This window comes from Protopterus annectens, chromosome 3.part1, assembly GCF_019279795.1.
Source record: "Protopterus annectens isolate FY-2018-M chromosome 3.part1, PAN1.0, whole genome shotgun sequence".
In the NCBI taxonomy this organism is placed as follows: Eukaryota; Metazoa; Chordata; order Ceratodontiformes; family Protopteridae; genus Protopterus; species Protopterus annectens.
The window spans coordinates 847,657,543-847,681,927 of record NC_056732.1 but is presented as its reverse complement, the minus strand read 5'-3'; the positions used below and the strand labels follow the sequence as shown (position 1 = coordinate 847,681,927).

At 38.1% G+C, this 24,385-nt stretch overlaps 1 protein-coding gene across 3 annotated transcripts in view; it reads left to right on the top strand.

Moving 5' to 3' along the window:
- Positions 1–799: 799 nt before the first annotated feature.
- The window catches only part of LOC122798298 (cytosolic non-specific dipeptidase-like), a 670,350-nt gene continuing 646,764 nt past the window's right edge, over positions 800–24,385 (top strand). The window contains exon 1 of one of the 3 annotated variants that reach the window (XM_044067124.1): positions 800–913. The gene's annotated coding sequence lies outside the window, so the exon portion shown is untranslated. The remainder of the gene's footprint in view (positions 914–24,385) is intronic. The other 2 variants (XM_044067122.1, XM_044067123.1) reach the window with 2 other exon arrangements.

Below are 24,385 nucleotides of genomic sequence, written 5' to 3'. Positions count from 1 at the left end.
TTGCCTATCAACTGCAAGCACAGGAGGTTGTTTATGTAGTCTTCAGTGGAAAAATCTGACCTCCTTGTGTACTCCTCCAGCATGCTTAACCCTCTCTCCCTAAACTACATATTCTCAAGCAAACTCACTTCCTTCTCTCTCTACACACACACTCGCTTTTACTTACTAGCATTATTTATGCAGGTTATTCAAAAAGGTGCATTTAAAGGTACACAAGTATAACGGATTTAAGATAACTTCCAGAAATGTATACCAAGTATAAGGACAAGCGTCTGTAGGAATGACTGTTCAGCAGAACTTTGTGTACAATGGACAGTCTTAGAATAGATTTTATATGGGGAAGGCTAAGGGTATTATAGTGCTTTAATCTAGGAATATGCGAAGGAGAAACTATGAGATCCTAGTGGGTAACAGTGTATTTAACAGTACTATAAAGCCATGGATCTTGCAAACCATGGCAAGGGGAATGCTTAGTTGCTTACCACTATTAAAATATAAATAACAGAAATATTAACTGATTAAACGACTGTAAGTGGGAAATGAGACCGAAAAACGTGGAAGAAAGATGCAACAGTTAAATGCTTTCATTTTTTAATATGTTGTTTAAACTGAAATCAAGGACGTCCTTTCAGAAAAAATGAGTTCGTCAAGAAGTATCCATAACGCTGTTAGTAACTACACCTGCAAACCCGAACAAAACATATGCAAGGCTGTAAGCAATACTATACCCTCAGAGAACAAAACAGCTTGACATCCTTCCTACATCAATAGCGGAAGTACGAAGAGGTAAAATGCGCATGCGATTTTTGTTAGATTTTTTTTTTCCCTCTTGGAGTTGCTACGGATGGTATAGACGTGTAAGGTTCGGAAGGTGTAGTGTGTTGGCAAGAAGTAAAACAATTTGGTATATACGGTAAGCTACGTGAAAAGCATTTAGTAACAGCTGGGCTTGACTCCTGATTTTAAAGGAAGATACTATGACGCTATTCTGTAAACTAATGTCTTGCTGTGCGCAGTATGCATGTAGTATGTGCTGTTTTAAGTTCTTGATAAGCAAGAGAAGGTTTTCTTAACCGTCTAGCTACCTTGGATCAGGGACCACGCTGTGTTTTTATCTTTTAAAGACTTGGGATTTTTATCAATTAAATTTCTTGCAGCGCTTTACTACTGATACAATGAAGTTGATTCTTCTTCTTATGACGGTGCTGTTCTACCACTGTGCGCTGTGGGGGAAATGTTTGCACTAGTCCAGGTCGTACCTCTCAAGAGTGTTATTTCATAGGTTCATACTAGGCTATCTGCCCTAGGGCATTTATAAGCCTAGCCAAAGTGTGTTTGGCTTTCGCCACCCATTTTAAATTAATTTTGCTATGCCCTTTTTGGAGGTTAGTATACTGTGCCTCTGTCTTAACAGTGACACAGTAGTGATAGCCGGGGTAAACCTACTATCTCCCATCCACTCATCAAGATTCCTCTTGAAGAGAGTCAATGAGGGACTCGCCTAACCTGAACTGGGATTTTATTCCAGAGTTAAGGGAGCCTCTGGGTTATGAATCTGTCCCTCCAGCATATCCTATTTATTTCAGTGCTGAGGTTCAAGTCTCTCGAGCGCGTGGCTCGATGGGATTTGGATTTTCTGAGGTGTAGCATGTCCATTAATTCCGGGTTGGACATGGCTTTATACGTCAGGCACAGATCGCCTCTGAGCAGGCGGTATGCCACTGAGTAGAGCTGGAGTTTCTTTAACCGGGCAGCATTTGGCATCTGTTTGAGCCCTTTGATCCTCTTGGTGAGGTACTTTTGGGGTCTTTCCAGTTGCTTGCAGGTGTCTGGTAAGGTACATCCCAAAAGGGGTATTGTACTTAATTATGGGCCTGATGAGGGATGAGTAAAGAGGCACGATGACCTCCCCTGATCTAGATGTGAATCCCTTCATGATTAGGTGGGCTATATAAAATGTTTTTCTAACCACTTTGGCCACATGGTTGTCAAATGAGAGATTGCTATCAACTTGGGTCCCCAGGTCCCTAATGACTTCTTCTGTAGTTAATGGATTACCACCTATGTGGTAATTTGTGGGCACTTTGTTTTTGCCAAAGGGGATGACTATACACATTTTGGCTTTTAGCTTGAGGCCATGGCTCTGGCACCAGTTGTCTGTTTCTATGAGGCCCTTTTGGAGGATGCTTGTGTCGGCTGGAGAGTCGATTATGGCGCCCAGTTTGCAGTCATATGCGAACTTGGTCAGCCCCAGTCCTTCCGTGTTGGCCTGTACCTCCGAGAAATATATACCGAACAAGAGAGGTCCCAGGACTGAGCCTTGTGGGACGCCACTTGTAACTGGTTTGGAGTCTGACATGGCTCCAGCAATTCTAACCATGTGGGTTCTGTCCTTGAGCCAGTTTGCAACCCATCTAGTGACATAGGGGTTTATATTTAAGCTGGTGAGCTTATCTATAATGCCCGAGTGGGGTATTGTATCGAAGGCTTTTGCGAGGTCCGGGTAGGCTGTGTGGACCACCTTCCCCTCGTCAGTGGCCTTGGTGACTGTTTCAAAGAAGTCGACCAGGTTTAAGAGGCAGGATCTGCCCTTAGCAAAGCCGAACTGGGTAGGATCCAGTGTCTGTAGGTCCCCAATATCTGTATTTATGAGGTCCATGATGATCCTTTCCATAGCTTTGCAGACCAAGCTAGTCAGGCTTATGTGGTGATAGTTTCCAGGATCCATTGAGGCACCACCTTTGTGGAGAGGGAACACTGTTGCTGTACGCCACTCTTTGGGTACATATCCTGTAGTAAGGCTGAGATTGAACAGTAGTTTTATGTTTTGGTTTAGCTCTTCTTGGAGTTCATGTTGGACGCAGCCCAGGACATCGTCTGGTCCCATTGATGCTGTGTTTTTTGCTTTGGAGAGGGCAGCTCTTACCTGAGCATCTGAGATGTCAGGGGGGCAGCACTCTGCTGGGATAGATATTTGCCCTTTTGGTGGGGAGGGGGGGAGTTTGCGCTGAACCTGTCAGCTAGCATGTTGGCAATGTCTGTGGGTTCGGTGTATTTTTTGTCATTTTGGACTAATTCTGAGCATATCTGGGAATTCCCACCCAGGTTACTAACATAACTAAAGAAAGCCTTGTGACTATCCTTAGTGTCCTGTGCAATTTTTCTCTAGAATTTGGCCAGTTGTGTCATATGGCAAAAAAATGGCAAATGTCCTTTTTCTGCAAAAAATGCCCCACGCTGGGCATTTGAAAAGGTGGAAACCCCAATTTTGAGTCTTTAAAGATTCCAAGCTCCTCATTGTTCCACATTGAAACGGTCTGCCACATGTTCAGTGTTAAGAATTTTTTAACTTGTATCAGTAATGCTGAATCATATTAATTCATCAGAAATACATTTTGTAAGTGTAGTGCAACATGTTTTAACCATCCTGTGAGCTTCATCGTTGAAGTTGTTTGTAAGCCATCTTTAAATTAACTGCATTGTACGACACACAGTGACCAATTCACCAGGTTAGATGATTCAGCAGAAATACATTTTGTAAGTGTAGTGCAACATGATTTAACCATCCTGTGAGCTTCATTGTTGAAGTTGTTTGTAAGCCATCTTTAAATTAACTGCATTGTGCGACACACAGTGACCCATTCACCAGGTTAGATGATTCAGCAGAAATACATTTTGTAAGTGTAGTGCAACATGTTTTAACCATCCTGTGAGCTTCATTGTTGAAGTTGTTTGTAAGCCATCTTTAAATTAACTGCATTGTGCGACACACAGTGACCCATTCACCAGGTTAGACAAGAAGATGACTGTTTGTTGCCCATCTGGAACCAGGTTCTGCAATATCACTCATGCTCTCAAGTCCCTGGACCCTAAGTACCAGCATAATTGTGTCATAGTCCACATGGGTGTAAATGAACTGAAACATATCTCCCTGGACAATATGAGAAGAGTCCAAATGGATATCTGGTAATGTGTCACAGATTGGTATGAGCCTTGCATTGAGCAGCATTATTCTTTCACCAAAGAAGATGCCGTAGTATGAACCTAAAATGACCGATTTTAATAATTTGCTGAGTTTCTAATGTCACTCCAGGGGGATCCAATATCTGTCAGCACAGGAAGGTATGTTCAAAAGACCAGGTTGCTTTATCAAGGATGGATTGCATCTGTCCTCCCTAAGCTTTCAGATATTGGCTAAACTTTATCCTACCCCCTTATTGCCTTTTTAGGCAATGCCAACAAGAACAAATTTGCAACACAGTGAAAAAGTCTACAAGCAACCTTCAGGTTTTACTGCTCAGTGGTTGGAGCCTAAACAGAAAACTGCACACCTTTCAACCCCTCCTCACTGTGGAGAATGTAGACATCTGTGACAGACACTTGGTTTAAAGTTGTAGAAAATATGCGGGAAGTGCAAGGCTACAGTGCCTTCCACACATTTAGACCAACAACTGCCCAGACTGGGGCCAGAGGTGGAGGTATTTTGATCTGTATTGGCGGCAAACATATTTCAGGTTAGTTAAACAGGATGATAACATGAAGCTTATTCACGTGCAGGTCACCACAGGTAAAGTCTCTCACCTATCACTACTATCTAGACGTCACCATCTATGCCCCTAGAATCCCATGACTCTGACCTAAACCTACTAGAGGTGCTCACCATCCAACCAGACATCCTATTCATGAGGGACCTAACCATCCCTCTATAGACTGCAAAATGTACTCTGCCTCAAACTCACAGGCACAATGCTTCCTGAACTTAACACAAACACCTTGGAACAGCTAGTGCACACTGCAACCAAATGGTCAAACATACTGGACTTGGTACTCACCAGCATGAGACAGCTTTGCATCACCCTCTGTCATGTCCTCACTAATGAGTTTGAATCACAAAGCATTTGAAGTAAAAATCAACCCAGAAAATCCAGCTAAATCAGTAATGGGAACTATTCAAAGGCAAACTACATCGTATTTATTGACAGTTTGTCAAAATTCAAGGCTTCCCAGATCCCCGATTTATGCGGAATTATACAGAGAGTCAAAACCATGCATGGCTGCACAGGCTGCTGTACCTATCAGAAATTAATCCAAAATAAACACTGAAAGCAAGCTTCCACTGAGGGATTCCTCACCTAAAATGAGTAGATAATAAAAGAAGAAAACGCATGGCCAAAGTCAGGAAAAGCACCACCCTTAAAGACAATTGCTCTCTCAAACAACTAATCAAGAAACTAAGAGGTCTTATTAAGTCCAAAAAGGCCAACTATGAGGTCAGGATAACCTCGCATGACAAGGACAATCAGAAAGCCTTCTTCAATTATATAAGGAACCTTAGAGGTAAAACACAATAGTGTGCTGAATTGATGGTGAGTTTCACTGATTCACTGAATATGCTGGCTGATAAATTCTGCTCAAAATTCATTCCTTCCAGCTCCCCAGGAGGTGAATTCCCTCCAACATACCCCCCCCCATCTATCCGCAGGGACTAGGATCCGGCAGCATTCACTAAAGCAAATGTCGATAAACCTTTTGAGCCATGCAGTAGCCGTACGTGCATCACGTAGTCATTTAGCATTCACTAAAGCCAAGAACACTGCCTCTGTTGGTCCCGACAACATTCCCGTTTCCTCCTGAACAGTCTAAAACATAACCTGTTCGGACCACTTGAGGCACTCTTCACTACAGCCTTGAAACAAGCTATGTTCCAAGTGAATGGAGGACCGCAACAGTCATTCCCCTCCATAAGGGCGTACCAAGTGATCCAGAGAACTACAGACCCTTCAGTCTAACAAGTCTAATATGCAGAGCCATGGAATGAATTATCATGGAAATGATAAACCAGGACACTTGCAACCTACAGACACTGGACCCATACCAGTTTGGCATTGTTAAGGGAAGGTCATGGCTACTTAGCATTGGTAAACTTCTTTGAGAGAGTCACCAAGGCAATGAAAGAGAGTAAAACAGTGCATACTGGATATTTTGATTTGTATAAGGCATTTAATGCAATACTTCACTCAGGCATTGTTGGCAAGCTCTCTGAGCTAGGCGTAAACCCTTGCATAACTTGCTGTATTGCTGGTTGTCTCACAGACAGGACCCAAGAAGTCATGATCGGTGAGACCACCTCCACCAAGAGATTAGGCACCAGTGGAGTATGCCAGGGCTCCATGCTGGGCCTGCTGCTGTTTGGCATCTACTTCTCCGAAGTCAAGGTTAATGTTAAAGGCCTCTGGCTCACCAAGTCCACAAATGACCATAAATTGGGAGCTATTATAAAGTCCCTCCAAGACATAAACATCGTGCTAGTGGGTTTGACACCGACATATGACTGGTGCCAAAGCCATGACCTAAAACTCAATGTTAAAAAATGCATTGTAATGCCCTTTGGAAAACTGTCAATTCAAGTTAATTACTCCATCAATAAAACATCCATAAAAGTCGACCCAGTAGTTAGGGATCTGAGAATATATGTACACAACAATCCGGCCTTTGACCAACATGTCGCTAAGTTAATAAGGAAATTATTCTGTGCCACCCAGCTGAGAGGGGATATTTGCCTGACGTGGAGGGTTTCCTCAGATGCAGCTCTGATGGCTCTATTGCACATGTGCAAAACAAACTGCACCAGAAATTTAAATCCAGGGATCTGAACTTCACTTGTGACGTAAACAGAATGTGCTGGAAAGAAAGTTCCAAAGTTCATCCCTGACCCTATTAAAACAAAACCTTGACAAATGGATGGGAAGTCATAAATTTACCCTAAGACTTGGACCCCTTGTCCCCTATGGACAGAGGCAGTCAATAAGAAAGTATTATCCAAATCCCCCCTCCATACAAACCCTTAGCTACCTGCTTACTAACATGCTCTACCCCATATGATACCAAACTGTTTAGGGTGTGTGGCTAGGCTTGTAAGAGCCCTAGTGGTCCTTGGCATAGTAACAACTCAAGAACTTGGTAATATGCAGGATGTTTATAAGTTTGATTTCTAACATATCTGATTGCTTAAAAATGCATTCTTAAACACTCTTCTCTGGAACAGACTTCTCCTTATAAGTTATTCAAAGCTATACTCTAGACTCCTTCGAACTAAACCTGGAAATTTAGCTTGGTACACCTATGCTTTGCTTGCCCTGACAAGGGGATACAGTGTGATAGTGGGTATTGACAAGGGGATAAAATGTGATAGTGGGCATTGACAAGACTTGGAGTCTTGTGACATCATCATTTGCATTGCATTTCCTGCGAAGCATGCCATTATGTATGCCCTGGTCAGTTTGTCTACCCCCTACCAAAAAAAAAATCCTTGCATAGTCCTCCACAGGTCAGTCTGCCTTTGTTTTCAGAAATGGTATGCTGTGGAGAGATGAACAGTATGATTCACATGGTGAACTGGGAGTGTTGCTGTTTGACTTTTCTGTACTGAAGTAGTCAGTGTCCATTTTATTGTATGTGACCATAAATTATTTAATTTTTTTTTCAATGTAAGCCCTTTTAAAACTACAGCTCCTTAAATGTCTTTCAAATCATTTTCTGGTTGGGCTGTTTTCCTCTTATTACCAGTAGTTAATTGGGGAAGGTGGGCAGTGAGTACATCCACCACTTGTGTGTAATATAGTCTGTCTAAAGTATATACCTGCAATGCAAGTTCTCCTGAATGGCAGGTGTGTGCATTAAATGTGTAGTGAGAACAAATGGCTTCAGGCCAGTAGAAGACATTTCAGTTTGGAGAAGGGGGTTACTCTGATTTGTCTTAATCTTTATGTGCTGGATTTTAAAAATAATGGAAGTTGCAGTTATACTACTTGTTAAGTTGCATGTTTTGTCATGGTCCACTCATTTTTCATACTGATTTGATGCATTTTTAACATGTATTCACATGATCTCACCCTTGTGTCCATACATGGGCTATAGTATTCCAGGTGCATCACTTTAAAATTTTCCTTCCTTAATCCTTAGCTACCATCTCTCAGAGTTAATATTCCGCTTTCCCAAATTCCTTTCTAATACTGTTCCCCAGTATACCACTAAAAAAGATGTGTGTGTGTGTGTGTGTGTGTGTGTGTGTGTGTGTGTGTGTGTGTGTGTGTGTGTGTGTATGTATGTATGTATATATATATATATATATATATATATATATATATATATATATATAATATGTGTGTGTATATACATTATATATATATATTTTTATTTTTCTGTCAGTCTCCACAGTGCAGAAATGAGGCCATGACAGCTTCCCAGCTGACCAGGGTTTGATTTGTAGGCTAGCTGTTACTAGCTGGAGGAATGGGAATAACTTGCTGCTGTTGATTTTCTGTCTCAGGAGGACAGTTTAACTTGCTGTACCATCGTGGCATCACTTTTACTTTGGCGATCAGGTAGGAACAGCATTAAAAAGACAAGGAAATGACTGGAGCCTTTGCCCTGCTGTGTTGTGGCTGGGAATTTGGAGTGTGTATGTGAGCACATATACCGCATTGGGACCAGCATTGTTGGCCCTGCTGCAGCAGGGTATGACCCGTCACTATCAAGAATATATAATGCGACAGTGACATATATACAGAAACACTGTTCAGACCCTGTTTATGATCAGCATGTAACTCACTAGTCAGTCACCTTTCTGTGGCTATACCTCCTAAACCATCCTCTTGACCCTCCTTTTCCACCCCCTTTTCACCCGTTTTAGAAATGCATAGCTCACTTCCTTCTGTTTAACATCCTCAGCTGTTTGTGTGGCACTGAGTCAAATGCCTTGCTGAAATGAAAGTACAGCACATCCATTAAATCCCCTTTACCCACTTCAGCAGGCTTCCATATATCTGCAAAAGGTTAATTTGAAATAATCTCTGCATCAGTATGCATTGTTAATCATTTTGATGTTTCTTATCCACTGAAATTCTGTAGTTTCTCCACTCGGACACCTTCTGTGATGTTCCCAGCACTGAGGTTAAGCTGATTAATTTGTAGCTCCCTGGGCTGCTTGAGCCCCCCTATTCTATGTAGTGCTACTGCTTTTGCTGTACTCCAGCAGGACAGCCCACCTAGGCCATCTAGCTTCTGTACTGTATCCCCAACAATGTGTTTAGCTCCTGCTCAGTTTCTGCTTGGCAAATTATGTTATGCCATCCCATGCTAGCTACTTTCATCCTTCCCCTTTACAATTTTCTCTACAGGTAATTCATTAATACTACTTGCTTCCTTCTTTATTTTCCTTTTCATTGTATTCCTTTTGTAACCGATCTTATTCCATTTGTTACACACTCTTTTCACTTCTCTCTCTCTCTAATACTTTGCATTTTTGTAATTGTTTCTTATCCTGTTTTTTGGCTTGGCACATCTTCTGTCACTTTGCACTTACTCATCTTTCACCCTGCTCCACATGTATCTCACTCTTGTCTTGGAAATTTCTGGTTATTCCTCTGTGGGATGAGTTCAAAGCTACTGCTTATAGAGGCTGGCGATGCACATTTAGAATGGACCCTCTTCAGGCTGTCAGTAGCCGAGATGGTGGCAAGAATCTGTAGTTGAAAGGCAGGTTATGCTAGTCAAGGCATTAACCCTGGTTGATGTCAGTGATGAAAGCTTTCAGGTTTAAAGAAAAAAGTTGTATACATTATGACCATGGGACATTTCCTGTCAAGGTGGTAGCTTCTGTAGCAGTTGCGTAAGCAACAGCCTGGTTTTGGGAAGAATTTGGTGATGTCATGCACAATGACTATTGGATTCTCTCAGACATCAAGAAACTTGGGAGGAGAAGTTGTACATTGTCAATAAGGGTGGAGAAATCCTGGTGTTGACTGGAGAAGGAACACTTTGTGGAAACCCTTCAATCTAGTGGGTATGCCATGTTAAAGGAAAGATGTGCATGCAGCATTTGATGGGGTTGAGTCCATTTCTATAATGCGAAGGCTTCAGAGGTGATACAGTTCTACTGTTTCTTGTTTGCGGGAGTGAATAAGATTGGGCAAGGAATGCTAAAGGCAGTGGGAATTGTTGGAGTGTGATTGTTAATGCTTCTTTCTGGTGTTGTATAGAGGTCACGGATAGTACCTTTTACTAGCAGCCTGGGGTGTTTTTTTATTTAGAGATGGGCTGTACTGTATAGTAGGAATGACTTTCTTAATATGCAGTTCTTTGAAATGAACTTAGTCTGTGGAACACCTGGTTTTGTTATTGCTAATGGGTTTGAGTTTAAACAGCATCCTCAGTGTAAGTGCTACAGTTCTCATTTAGTTAGTTTATTTCTTAGGACTAACTTATTTCTTTGATCATATGGCCAGATCAGTTTCTGCATTTGTGTGGAATGCAAGACCTTCATCAATTTTGTAATGACAGGTTTAAAGTCTCACCTTGGATCTGTCCACTTTTTATGAAGAGAATATTCCTAGACCAGCTGACATTAATATACTTACTGATATTAGTATTTGCTTGTCAGCACAAGCCAGCTTGCTTTTACCAGTGGACCTTCGATTTTTTTCCCTTAAAACACTAAGGTATTCAGTAATTTGCAGTATTGTTCAATTATCACTGCTTAGATTAAATTCATTGTTAACCCACTTATTACATATTGCATAAGACTGTGGGTGAACACAAGAAAATGTATATAGCTACTTAGGGAAATAAAAACAAGGTGAAAACTTCTGCTAGCGATATTACTTCAGTGTTGTGGTGTGGGTTTTGTGCTGTTTTAATAGCAGTGTTATGCAGAGCTCTGTCATCTTTGTAACTGTGCTGCCCAAATACTCTTGATGTTTGTGACAGGGTTCACAGAAATATGCCTGTGTTAGAGCTGACCATGACACGGTCAACAATAGACTTGGGAATGCAGGGAGTAAAGAGGTTGCACTAATGGCGTAGGGATGCGTTATCCACACTTGTCTGTACTTTTATGCTGGTCACTGCATTGGAACAGACAAGGACACAAACATAGCATCCAGCGGCAGACTGTGCCCCATATATGAGAATAGACTTTTTTGAATGCCATACAGGCCATTTGCATGGTGAGGTGCATGCACTGGCATGCACCTCATTTGCACAGCCTCCGAATCCAATTGTAGAGCTGTATAGGAGGAAACCATCAGTGTCACCTTGCTGCAGCTGTTTTCCGGTATTGGGAATGTGATGCAAACTGGAGTCATCAGGAGTCTTAGGGTGGAATGTGAAATGGCTTTATGCAAATCAGTCGAGTTGTGTTGGAAGTTTAGGGCTCTGTGGATACTTTGCTTGATGCTACTGTGCTGCATGCACAGGATGTCCTGGAATCCCTGTGTGCTTGGCATTTTTTGCTCCGTCTATAGTTGCTTGGCTGTCTTATGCTGATGCCACTGATTTTAGCATCCACAGAAACCTGCAGTGACTGTTTCCAACGCACATGGCCTGATACTCATGTAGAGTCCTAGGATGTTCCTCCATAACAGTATCCATGTCACTAGCAGAGATATTTGCCTTCATACCCATGGTGTTTGCTTATGTCCTGCATTGCTTTTGTGGTTCTGTGTCTAATGTGCATACGCATAATGAGCTAACTGTCTAGCAGTTTTGGTAAAGGATGCACACTTTAATGGACAGTTCATAGAACATGCAAACTACATGACTTAACTGTTCCACTGTCATTTAAGTGGTATATGTGTGTGTATCATTTTTACTTTATGTAAAGTAGTAGTAAGTACGTCAACTGGACATTGCTGTAGTTCATGGTCCCATAGATATTGGCTTAGTACCAGAGCATGGACATCTACGCCTGTTATGCTCCATGTAAAAGTAAAAGAGCTTTGTCAATGTTCTCCTTGTCATTCTGTCATGTATCCGTGTCATCCACTACCTATGCCTTGCTGTCTTTCTGCACCCTGTTCATAATCTGTTTACATTTTATATTGTTCTCACTGATTAAACAATGGAGTATACCCATAAAGCATCTAGGTACCTGAATTGTTCCCTCAGGATGTCACATAAATGCTTCATCTCTTATTTATTTTGGGTTGTGTGCCTGATTTTACCTCAGCAGCAGACTCTTAGATGTTGGGTAAGCATTACCAGCTGCAGTTGCTGTACATGGATGGCATCAGCTGCAATGCACTTGGTGAGCATTATGTGTTCATTGATAGTTTTCTTTCCCCGTTAATATCTGTGATATTTTTATTCGGTATTTAGTGTCATTTGGAGTGCATGCATACTGGTTTGACATTGAAAATCCTTCTTAATGGCCGAGTCCATTCTTTCTTCCATTTGGACTGCAGTGCTTTTTTTGGAAACTTCCTTTCTTGGCATTATGGCTTGCAATGCCGCTGCATACTGTGGCATTAAGGACTGGCAACATGAGTGCACCTAACGTTCAAGTTCATGATCTCCGCTGTCATTATTAAAATTCCTTCATTTATATGCCTTATAAATCTACAAAGTACCCATATGATGACATCACATTACCAACCCAGACTTGTACCAATATTGCCTGCATCACTTCTTGTATGAGCACATTGTCAGATTGCCACATGTGCCAGAATTTCAACTGTGCTACTTGCTGACAAAATAGAGGCCTTTTACCTACCTTAAAATGAAAAAAAAGATGTCGGCAGTTAGGAGCTACACACCCTGGGACTGGTGAGAGGTACCAATATGCAGACCTTGGGATGGTTAGAGGATGACCCAAAGACCAATGTCTGAAAAGTCCACTTAAAAATGCCTTCTTGGGAGAACTTGTGAGACTTTTTATCTTGTTCATGGGGCAGTCTTTTTGCCTCAGCACATGGAGGTGGCAAGTCCCCATCTTCCCCCTTAGCATGTGTTCTGTGGTGATGTTACCTTCTAATTGAATGTTGACCAGCATGATGAGGAGTGGCCTCTTGAAGCCACCCAGTCACATATTTGGGAAACTTGGAGCCAAGGGGTCCTCCCATAGTACCTCCTCATATATCCAGCAGTGTAGGCTGGTCACTGTTGAGAGTGGGCATTAGGTTATCCCACACCAGATCTTGTGGCTAAAGACCTAAATCTTGGTTAGATGTGTTTTATTTTGGCAGCTTGAGTTGTTGGTTCTGGATTACATGAACTGTATTGTTAGGACATATTGTCTTATGCTTTTGCCAGGCCTGGCACAGACCTCTCTCTTGCTTACAGCACTTGGCCATTTGTACATGAGTTTTTGTTGGTTGACAGCCTCCATTCATCAGTATATTTTCAACCTTAACTAAGCTCATATATAAGTCTACTGGTAGAATGTGCTTTCTGCATTCTCAAGCTCGTCTACTGGGAGAATGTGTTTTCTTCATTCTCAAGCTCGTGTGAGAAGTGAGAAGTTCCAGAGGCCATTATTTCTGCATTAGGCAAGACGTTTCTCCCTGAACAGAAGATTGTTCTTTTGTTTTGTACCATTAGCCTTATGAGGTCCATAAGTCGTAGGTCATCTCTGTGATAAAGTCAGCTTATGTGGTCCAGTCCCTCTTTCATGTCCCCAGAATTGCCTTGCCATTTGGGGAAGATCACAGTATCATTCCTCTGAAGCAAGGCATCATGGATGCTGTTTCTGATGCCGGAAAATGTCCCAGCTCTGTTTTTTGCAGCCCATGGAAGGCAAGTTTGTTCAGGTCTGTGGTTAGCTAAGCATTTTTGAGTTGACTCCTGTGTGATCTAGTTCATATTAGCATTGCTACCAGAGACCATAGTATTTTGCAACCTGACAAGTTTAAATTGTTGTGGTAGGAGTATGTACTCTCTGCCATTTTGGGGCTGTGCGATTGAGTCATTAGCTGTTTGTCTCACTTGTTCTTCTTAGAAAAGTCTTGGAAGTTCCTTGAATGTGGGCTTGTGGATGATGTTGTTCATATATGTCAGCAGCTTCTCTGATGTGCTATCAGTGCATGATGAAACTCTTAAGCCGTGTTTAATTGCCCAGTGCAATGGAAATTGCCCTGTGGTTGGGCATTGGGGACCTGGGTGGTGATCTCCTCAGGAGAAAACAGCCCTTTACCACTGTGGTGGATCTTTAGGCTGTTTATCTGCCTGCCTTCTCCTCTTCTAACCTAAGTCAGCACCAAAAGAGCAAGAAGCCTTATCACTGCTTCAAGGAAGCTGCTTAAGTGACAAGATGCTCTTTCCATATCCTCTGCTGACTAGATTTCCCACGGGAATAACTCTACTGGACACGCTGTTGTAGACCTGATTCTGTTTTCAGACTGGATAAGTTGGAGAAACAGCTTACTTTTGTGAATATTCACTCCATGATCACTGAATTTTTAAGATCAATGTTGATCCCAGTCTTTGATTTTGTAAACTTATAGTTATGACGTGTGACTTACAAAGTGTTTCTATGATGCGTGGAGTATAAATGCAACTCTTTGTAATCCTGTTGTATGGTGAAACTAATCATTGTAGTAAAGGGTCTCTGGATAACTTCCAAATCTTCCTTTATTTTGGTGTACATACATAAACTGGTATATTCAGTGTGTAAAATATACCTAACTAAGGCAATGTATAGCAGTATCCTCACCTTAGGATGTCTGGAAGTAACACTAACCAGTATCTGCTTAATAATTAGGCCTTTTTTGAAAACATCCCCAGAGTTGTTTGTGAAAAGAAAGTTAGTTTGTGACCACCTACCTATCTATACAGGCAGGCACCAAAGCGGCAACCCTAGAACTCATTGCTATACCCTGGTTAGCAAAATATCCACCTTCCTTAAAGAATCTTTCAGAAAAAAACACTTGCAGCATTATCTAAAAAGATTCCCAGTTGTATTAACACAATTTTAACACAGTCTTCCTAAGCATCCAAACCGCCCCGACTCTCCTTAGATAAAGGAGATTGAAAACAAACTAGGCTCCATGGCTGTCCTTTGGATCAAAGTCTGTCATGAAACAGTGAGATAAAACATGGAAAACTCACTCTTCGAAAATAACAATAACCTATAAACTTACAGACAACTAAGAAACAACGCTAATATCTCATCGCCAAAGATAAGAAAACCTATGACTGCACATTCCAAGACAATCACTCAAATAACCCTAAACTGTTCTAGGCTAATTCCAGGACAAGTCACACAACCTATACCAAAAACACCAAACCAGCATGATGGCATTGTCAATAAGTTTAATACCCACTTTATTAAGACAGTCTTATCTTTAATTGCCAATATAATAGCATTGTCAATCACTTTAATACCCAATTCATTAACACAGTCAGATCTTTGGTTGAGGGGGGAGTTTAGATATGTTGCCAGTCTAATAGCAACCTTGAACATTTTGCTCTTGAACCTGTCCCACCTGTCATAAACTTAACTAAAACTCACTACAAATGTCCCAGACAATCTTAAAATAGAAGCAATTTCCTGTTCCATATCAGTCTTAATAAGTAGACCCTTGGCCAAATGTATTGTCCCATCAATTTGGAAAAAAATCATGCATAATGCCCCTTAAGAAAGGAAATCCGCTAAACTTTCCAATTACAGTCCAAAAGCCATACTCCATCAAAAATAGCAGAGAAGGGGGTGGAGCCTTGATGGCCAACTGGTAACAGCTTTTTTCTTGAGCTCCATATCAGTTACTAAGAAACAGGAAAATTATTATTTAAAATTCTATTACCAGCTCCTTGTTATACTATCTATTTGGGAATATATAATCTACTAGATTCTCAACTTTGGAGCCTTTTCTTAAAAAATTTCCTGTCAAAACGAAGGATTATACAACTAAACAGAGATGAGCAACTGAAAAGTCTTCACATGCTGATTCCACATTAAGGAAGGAGATCCAGTTTATTATCTACCACTCTCCAGGAACTGTCTTTAAAAATGGATAGATTTACTGACAATCTTGAAACTTTAAAGATGAACAGTCAACAACAAACTGATGTCCTGAAGGAAATCCTCCAGCAGCAACTTTCCAAAATTCTGAACATTGAAACTTCACTGAATGACATAGATAAAAGGCTTAAGGAAGATGAATCCCACTGTGAGACCATGTTGAGTCTTTCGGCTTTTCCCGGTTAGGGGTCGCCTAATGGTTGGTAGTTTTTTTACATGCCGAGCTACCAGCCCTGACGCACAACCTTCAACGAAGGTACGCCCATTCATGCATGTCTCCACGCAGAAGATGCTCTAGCTGACAATCGAACCGGGCAGCGTCTTACTGTGAGGCGACAATGCTACCGCAGCACCACGACTGCAACAAAATAACTGGCTGATAAATAAAGTAGATGACATTGAAAACGGAGAGAGGAGAGCAAATATTAGAATCTTTGGTCTCCCTGAAAAAACAGAAGGAGAAGATATTATTTCCTTCCTAAATTCATGACTGCCTGAATTCTTAAACTTAAAAGAAGGTATGTCCTGCGGGATCGAGAGAGCACATAGAGCCATAAGGAAACCTATTTCTTCTTCCCCTAATGCTTCTTCAAGATCTATTGTGAAGTTACTATCTTTCTTAGCTAAAGAACTTATTCTGAGAACAGCTTGGAGGAAAAGTCCCTTGTCTTTCAAAGGAAACCAAATAAGGCTAGACAATGATTATTCCATAAGAGTCCTGGAAATGAGAAAAAGCTCTTGGCCACTGGTAAGGTTTTTAAAGCAAAATAAAATTAAAGCACAATTAGTCTGTCCAGCCAAAATCAAAATCCACCACCAGAATGAGATGAGATATTTCAACAATATAGAAGAAGCTGTTTCTTTTATCCAAAACAATAACATCATTACAGTCCCAGAAGGTGTGGACTAGACACCATCTATGATCCTTAAAAGATCATCTGAGAAAAACAACTGGATGGATGTAAGAAAGAAGAAATTGAAAACTGGAGCCAACATTACTGGACTTCCTAATTCTCTCAAAGATCAAGCTAAGTCATAAAAGTTTATGGAAACCTAGACCTAAAGAAACATGTATCATCGCTTTATTTGTCTTGCATATATCTTTATAAAACTTGCAAACTTAAATTAATAATGCTGTACTATTATTAGATACAACTGCTAGTGATACCTAGGGTGTATAGCTAGTTGAATCCTGCACACATATGTTCATTTATTTATTGAATTGTCTTTAGATACAGCTGCTAGTGATACCTAGGGTGTATAGCTAGTTGAATCGTGCACACATATGTTCATTTATTTATTGAATTGTCTTTCCTTCCTTCCATTACTTTAAGGGAAGAAAAGGGAAGCTGTGTAGGGAGAGTTTTGAAACAGGAAATTTTTGAACTGTCCGTTTAATTAGCAATCTGAAATAGATAATTTCAGAATCTGATTTTATATATACAATGTAAAGAACTCTTGTTATATGTTTATTTATTTTTCCTTTTTTTTGAAGTAATTTCAAACATTCTGTCACTATATGACTTCAACATATTATAATATTCTTTCCCGACTCTATTTCCAGCTTAGCGTTTTAACATTCCAAACTGTCATTTTTTTTCTTTCGTGAGGAAAGTAACCTTGAGCACTGCACTGAATTCAAAAGTTGCTTCTCCCTTTTTTTTTTTTTTTTTTCCTCACTCAAATACTCTTGTGGCTGCCTGTAAACTGAGCTGTGTTTTAACATTAAGAGGTTAGTCTGAGTTGCCTTGGCATACTGTGTTAGAAATCCGTGGTCAGCTGTACGAGTGTTGCTGACGTGTAACTGAGATCTCATTTGCCTATCTCACTGATTCAGCAGCCTAAAGTTACTTGAAACATAACACAAATAAGACATTAAACTAAATGTTAGAAATTATTAGAGTTGTTAATTTGATCCAAGTAAAATTAATTAGAAACTGATCTCTGTAGTAACCAGGGTGGGACTATGTAGATGGCGATGACATCACTGCTACATTACAAGTCTCCTCGAGTGTTTGGGAAATTAACAGATCAAAAATTAATAGATTTGGCTTTACATAATATGTCACTAATAATTAAATACATTATTACTGTAGTCTGCACAAGCAACTGTGTGTGTGTGTATATATATATATATATATATATATATATATATATATATATATATAAAAATGAAAGTATTCTGTAAATAATGGATAGGAAAAGATAAAAAAAGAAAAAAGGAATCTTTCTGTTGAATGGAAGAATGCTTACAGCTATCATTGTTTGTAAGTTCTGCCTGTTAATGACAATTTCCTAGAAATCTTCATCATTCAAATAGCATCTGGTAAAGTGCTATTACTCTTGAGTAACGTGAATGAGGAAATGCTATAGCACACTGTGCTGTTTACGCTAACATATTCTTTATTGAGGAAATAACCGAACATCACTCGACCATGGAGGGGACGTGCAGGCTTCCCACAGGGGGCGCTCCAGCCGGGGGTTGAACAGGAGAGCCTCTTGCTTTGGGGCAACAACGGTATAGTCTAGAATGATATAGTGAAATCCTAGATCAATAAATCAAAAAAAATTAACACGACAAACTAAAGTGGTTATGACAGCTGTGAAAAATGAGCCATGAACTTCAGATAAGGTAATCTTCGTTGAGTATATCCATCTGTGCTAATTAAGAAAAGGCCTGAATCAGCTTATGCGTATTTGCATCTAAGTACAGTATTGCTTTTGACTGTATCACAATCTCCTTTAGTACAGAACTCCACCAGTCACAACCCGACTGTAACATGAGCATAACATCAGAACAGATGCTATTCCATTCTGAGGATGCCACATAGATAACACAACTGATATATTGTGAAATCCTGTGAATTTGTACATACATTAAGCATGTCTGGTACTCTTTGAACATTTATTGAAATAAGAGTTAAATGAAAATTAGTCTACCTTATTATGTACACTAAATAATGTCTGCAATATAAACTCTAATATACTTATCAATATATGAGATGTGTTATGAGAGATTGTCTGATAACTACAATAACAAATAATTGGACAACACATTAAGAAGGGGAAATTTCCTTTAATTCCATTCTCAAACTTTTCTTTCAAACACAAAGGCTCTCTTGGTTATTGACAAAATTAATACAGAGAATGTAAATCAACATATATGTGCGTAATGATATGTAGACATAAATATGTGCTCATATATATAAGGATACATAAGAATATGAACGTGTGTGTTTTGTGTGAACAAAGTTTATACACAAACACAGTTCTGTTGCAATTAACTAGGTCACTAAGTCTGACCTGAGTAAAAAGCTGAAGAGTAACTATGTAGTAACTGTTACTCACTGTGTAGTGCTCAAATGTTTAACTCGGTACATAAGGAATGTAATGACAATGCTAAGGATTATATAGCAAATGTTTCTTTTCATTAAAAGAAGGTTGAAAGAGAAATAGAAAGAGGAAATAAAGAGGAAAGTAAATATACATGTTCAAAAAAAAAAGAGTTTCTCTTGAATGAGTAATGACTCTCTGCATTTAAATATGTTGAAATTGTTGACTCTACCAAGTTTTACCTTACAATAGTGAATATTGTTCAGTTGTTGGTGAAATATTAAGACATGCTTCTTTATATAAAAACTTGCATAATTTGTTAGAAAGTAATTTTATATTTATTAATTATTGTTGGAATCTTTACATGGTTATATGAACTTATTGAGTTTGTGATAGGAATTGCTTGAGCACAACCATCATCATTTGTAAATATACATCCCATTTCCATATGTTCTGCTTATGATTATACTATTGCAATATTGTTACTAACTAGTAGCAGTAGGGAAATATGTGAAATTACTATATAGAGGAGTGACAATCACATCTCATAGTGGTGAGAGAAATGCTTTAGCAATTAGTTACATGTAATATCTGTTACTATAAATACTTTAAATGCTGATCTACTACTGTACTGATTTTATCCTGGTTAGCACTGTTATGTTTACTTATCTTTAAATTATTGGAAATTTTACGTATTCAGATGCTCTTTGAGACCTTAATTGATAAATATCACCTGTACATGCTCATTATCAAATTGTAAATTCTTTGCTTCTATAATAATTTATACAGAAGTGAGGATATGTATTTTTTAATCAATCAAAGGCTTATTAGTGAAATGTAGTTGTACTATGTATAATCAAACTAATATATTACATCAATATATTGTTGTTCACTCATACCAATTAATCTATAGAATTTCATAAAATAGATACTCTGGAGCCTCAAGTTGGGCAAATTTATTCCAAAAAACTGGAAGTGATGGTTAATCTGACTGGATTTTTTTCCCTGTCAGATTAGGAATGTTTTGCATTCCATGTCAGTTAATGGATTTACTGATTGTTAAACGTTTAGCTTTAAATATTTTTTCTTTTCTTAGGCCTCAGTCTGATATTAAATTGTATTTTATATTGGGTATCAGCACCTCATCGCTAAAGTATAACCTTTCCAAGAAGGGTATACAAATACTAAATGTTATGACTACTTTGTTATCACACCTATTACACTCTAAAACATTGAATAAATAATATGGATTTGATTTTTCTTTCCTTAAATGTTAATGGATTAAATAATCCAGGGGAAAAGACTCAACCTGTTAAAATACTTGAAATTAAATAAAGCACAAGTAATATTTTTACAAGAAACCCACTTCAAAATAAATGATAGTTTTAGCTGGAACCCGAACGAATACCTAAAACTATCCAACTCCTCATACACCAAAAAGACCAGAGGTGTTCTAACACTACGGAGGAAAAGCGTTATTTCTCCTCAAATTTTGTATAATTATGAAGATAAGGAAGGACTTTTATCAATTATAATAATAAAATTTAGAAGTAGAATTTGGACACTGGTCAATGTCTATTGATTTCCAGGAATTGGGGCAACAACAATAAAAAAAAACACTTAGAACTCATCACTAACAATTCTAAGGGTAGTTTGATTTTAGGAGGTGACTTTAATTGTCTGCTGAATGACTCAGAAACTACTAACAAGAGACCTTTTCGTATTACTCCTATAGGGAAAAATCTTAAAAAATGGGTAGATAACTAAGATAATTCATTAGAATTTTCCCACTGTGATTTTAGATACAGGACACAAACCAGAATTGATAAAGTATTTATATCCCAAGATCTAAAAACAAAAATATCATGCTTTACAATAATAGTCCCATGGCCTATGTCTGATCACAATGCACTTACTTTCTTTCACTAAAAGAATACCAGCATATATTACTAAATTGAAACAGTTCAAACCTTGGCTTGATACAGAGATAGAATTTTTCTTAGATACAAATTTAACCAGTTAAGTAAATATAGTAATAATTTGGGATTCATTGAAAGCCTATTTATATGGCACAATTATCACATGATTTAATAATAAAATGAAGGAATGGGAGTCGGAACTATCTAATATACAAAAACAAATTGTATCAATTAATAAAGATAATACTAGAACCATTCCACACAAGAAAAAAAGAAATTGAATCCTTAAAAAATATAACTTGGCCCTAGAAAAATTAAAAATTAAATTATTTCTCTGTATCTCCAAAATATATGCGTAATTTAACAATGAGAGTGAAAATAAATTACATTGAAAATAATATCGTGAGTATACTCCACGAAGGGAGAAATAATAAAAAAGTTTCTGATATTGGTGATATCTTGGATGCCTTTAAGTATCACTTCTTGGAACAGTACAAAAACAAAGACATTCAACATGAATTCTCAGAGCATAGCTCGAACTTTCCGGAGTTTAAGAATCTATCGGAGACTTTGATTAATGAGATTCAGAAACAAATCTCTCTAAAGAAAATTAAAGGGAAAATTCATGAAAGCAAAAATAATAAATCACCGGGTATAGATGGTATTATTAATGAAATATATAAGCTTCTGCCACCCTCTGCTACTCGCCAATTACTCCCTTATTAAAAGAAAATAAAGACTCCCATTTATGCAAATCATATAGACCAATTTCTTTGATTAACAATGATTACAAACTATTAATGTCTATACTAGTTAACAGATTTAAGAAATCATTAACCCATCTCCTCTCAGAAGACCAAATGGGATTTATTTATAATAGACATGCCCAAGATAATATCCAAAAAATTATAACTGCAATAGATATCCTAAATAGAGACAAACAAGAGGCTCTTATCACTCTTGATATTGAGAAGGCCTTAGACTCATTAAACTGGAATTATCTTTTTAAAATTCTAGAATTATATAAATTCCCCATTCAATTCATTACTTTTATAAAAAAAATATTTATTATAACAATTTAGCATATGTAAAATTAGGTCCATTTACATCAGAATCAATTAAAATTACTAAAGGTACCAAACAGGGATGCCCAAATTTGAAGATAGATTACAATTAATTAAAATGATCTTATTGCCAAAAATAAATTGCGTAGCTCTTTCTATTTCTGTATTACCCAGTAAAAAACTTTTAAAAGAAATAAACAAAACACTATTAACATTTTTATGGTACCCCAAAAAGCATAGACTAGCTCTAACCAATCATATCAGACCATGGGAGCTTGCAGGAATAAATTTCCCAGATTTAGAATCCTATATCAAAGCCTCTAACCTAAAAACAATATTAAATTGGATAGATCCCAAATATTCTTCGGCTTGGAAAATGCTACATACAAGTATTATCTTAAATGAAAATAAACTAGTACAAAATTACAATTAAGCAAATTAAGTAACAAACTTTGGTATGTACTTTGTATTAATATACAGCATAATACTATTAAATTTACTAATCTAGGTTACTTAAATCATGTCTAGAAGTCCTATAGAAGCTTTGTAAATAACAATATTGACATTAAAATATGGATCCAGCTTTTATTCCCCTTTAAAACTACAAAAAATATTGATAATATTAGTCTAGATGCACTCAGCTTTTGAGAAAGGAAAAAAATGTACATGCTGGTTTCACTGCACAAAGAATTTAGTTACCGTAGATACACAAACTCTGATCAAAGAATATGATCTACCATCATCAGACTGGCTAGTTCTCAATAGTCTGTGTCCATTCACTCAAGATTTGTGCAGAACAATACAGAGTTCTTCCTTTAACTCTCCACCTAAATGCATAACTCTTATGAATGAAATACTACATGGTGAATTTAATTGGAAAATTTTAATTTCAAAAATGTATAAAGTTATTATTACTTATAAGACTACTCCTAATCAGAGGTTTTGGGATTTTGTTACTAAAGACAGCACATTGTCCCTAACTTCTACGAATAAATCAAATATTTTACATTCTCTTAAATTAACCTCTAACTTACAAATGTGGAAAGTTTTCTCCTAGAAATGTTTGCATAGAGGTTTTTACACGCCTAGTAAGATTGCTAAATTTAACTCCTCAGAGCAGGTGACGTGTTGGAGATGCTCTTTAAAATGCAAGGCCGATTGATCTTACATCTTTTATGATTGATCACACATTAAGAAATTTTGGAATGATATTGAAAATTTTCTCCAAGCCATCTTTACTGATTCCTTTATATTATCAAAACCGTAATTTTTTCTGAATGCAAATTAATCTATTGTATTGAATAACAAAAATAAGTATCTTCTTTGGACAATTCTAGCAGCAGCCAAAAAATGTGTTACAAGAAGATGAAAAGTCACCCTCCATTCCAACCTTAGAAGATTTCAAGACCCTCTTGGTTGAAGTAGCGTTGATGGAAATAAAAGTTAAAGAAGCAAGAATATATCCTAGAAAATGTACTAACAACCCCTGGATAAAAGTTTTATCCCTTATTCAGTCATTGAATTTAGATCCATCTCCATCAAATTAGTCACTTTGAAAGTATGAATGAATGAATATTGTACCCTTCTTTATATCTATAACATTTCATCCAGTGCCTGAGGCCTTTGTAAAATTTGCACATAGTTTTATCATAACTTGTTTTTTAAATGATTGTAACTGAAAAATCAATAAAAAAACTTTGGAGTAAAAAAAATAGCAGAGAAATGTGTACACGAACAGTCATCTATCTGGTAGAAAAACAACTCTCCCCAACACAACAGGGTTTTAGACCCCATTGTAGCACTATTGCTGCTCTACTGAACTTCACCACAGCCATAAATACACAAAGAAATGAAAGTAACCTAGTTTCAGCATTCTTCTTAGACCAATCCAAAGAGCTTTTTTTATACTGTGTCCCATTTGAAACCTCTTCAGAAACTCACTGGCGTCATAGCTGTTTGCCATTTTAGGGCTTGTGCTCTGTTTGATAAACTGATTTCTCCTCTTTCCTCCACATAAACATAGGGGTTCTCCAATTTTAGGCCCTGTACATTTTAACCTCTTTGTTACTGACCTCCATACAGCCACAAAACACACTACTGTAGTGAAGTACGCATTTGATTTTACATAAGTCTGCTCTGCTAAAACTATGGCAAAACTACAAGATCATGCACTAGAATCTTTCTTCTGTCACTTCATGTTAAGTAACTTGCAACTTTTACTAACCCCCCCCCCCAAAAAAAAATCTAATAATCTCTTTTATTCCCAAACAAGT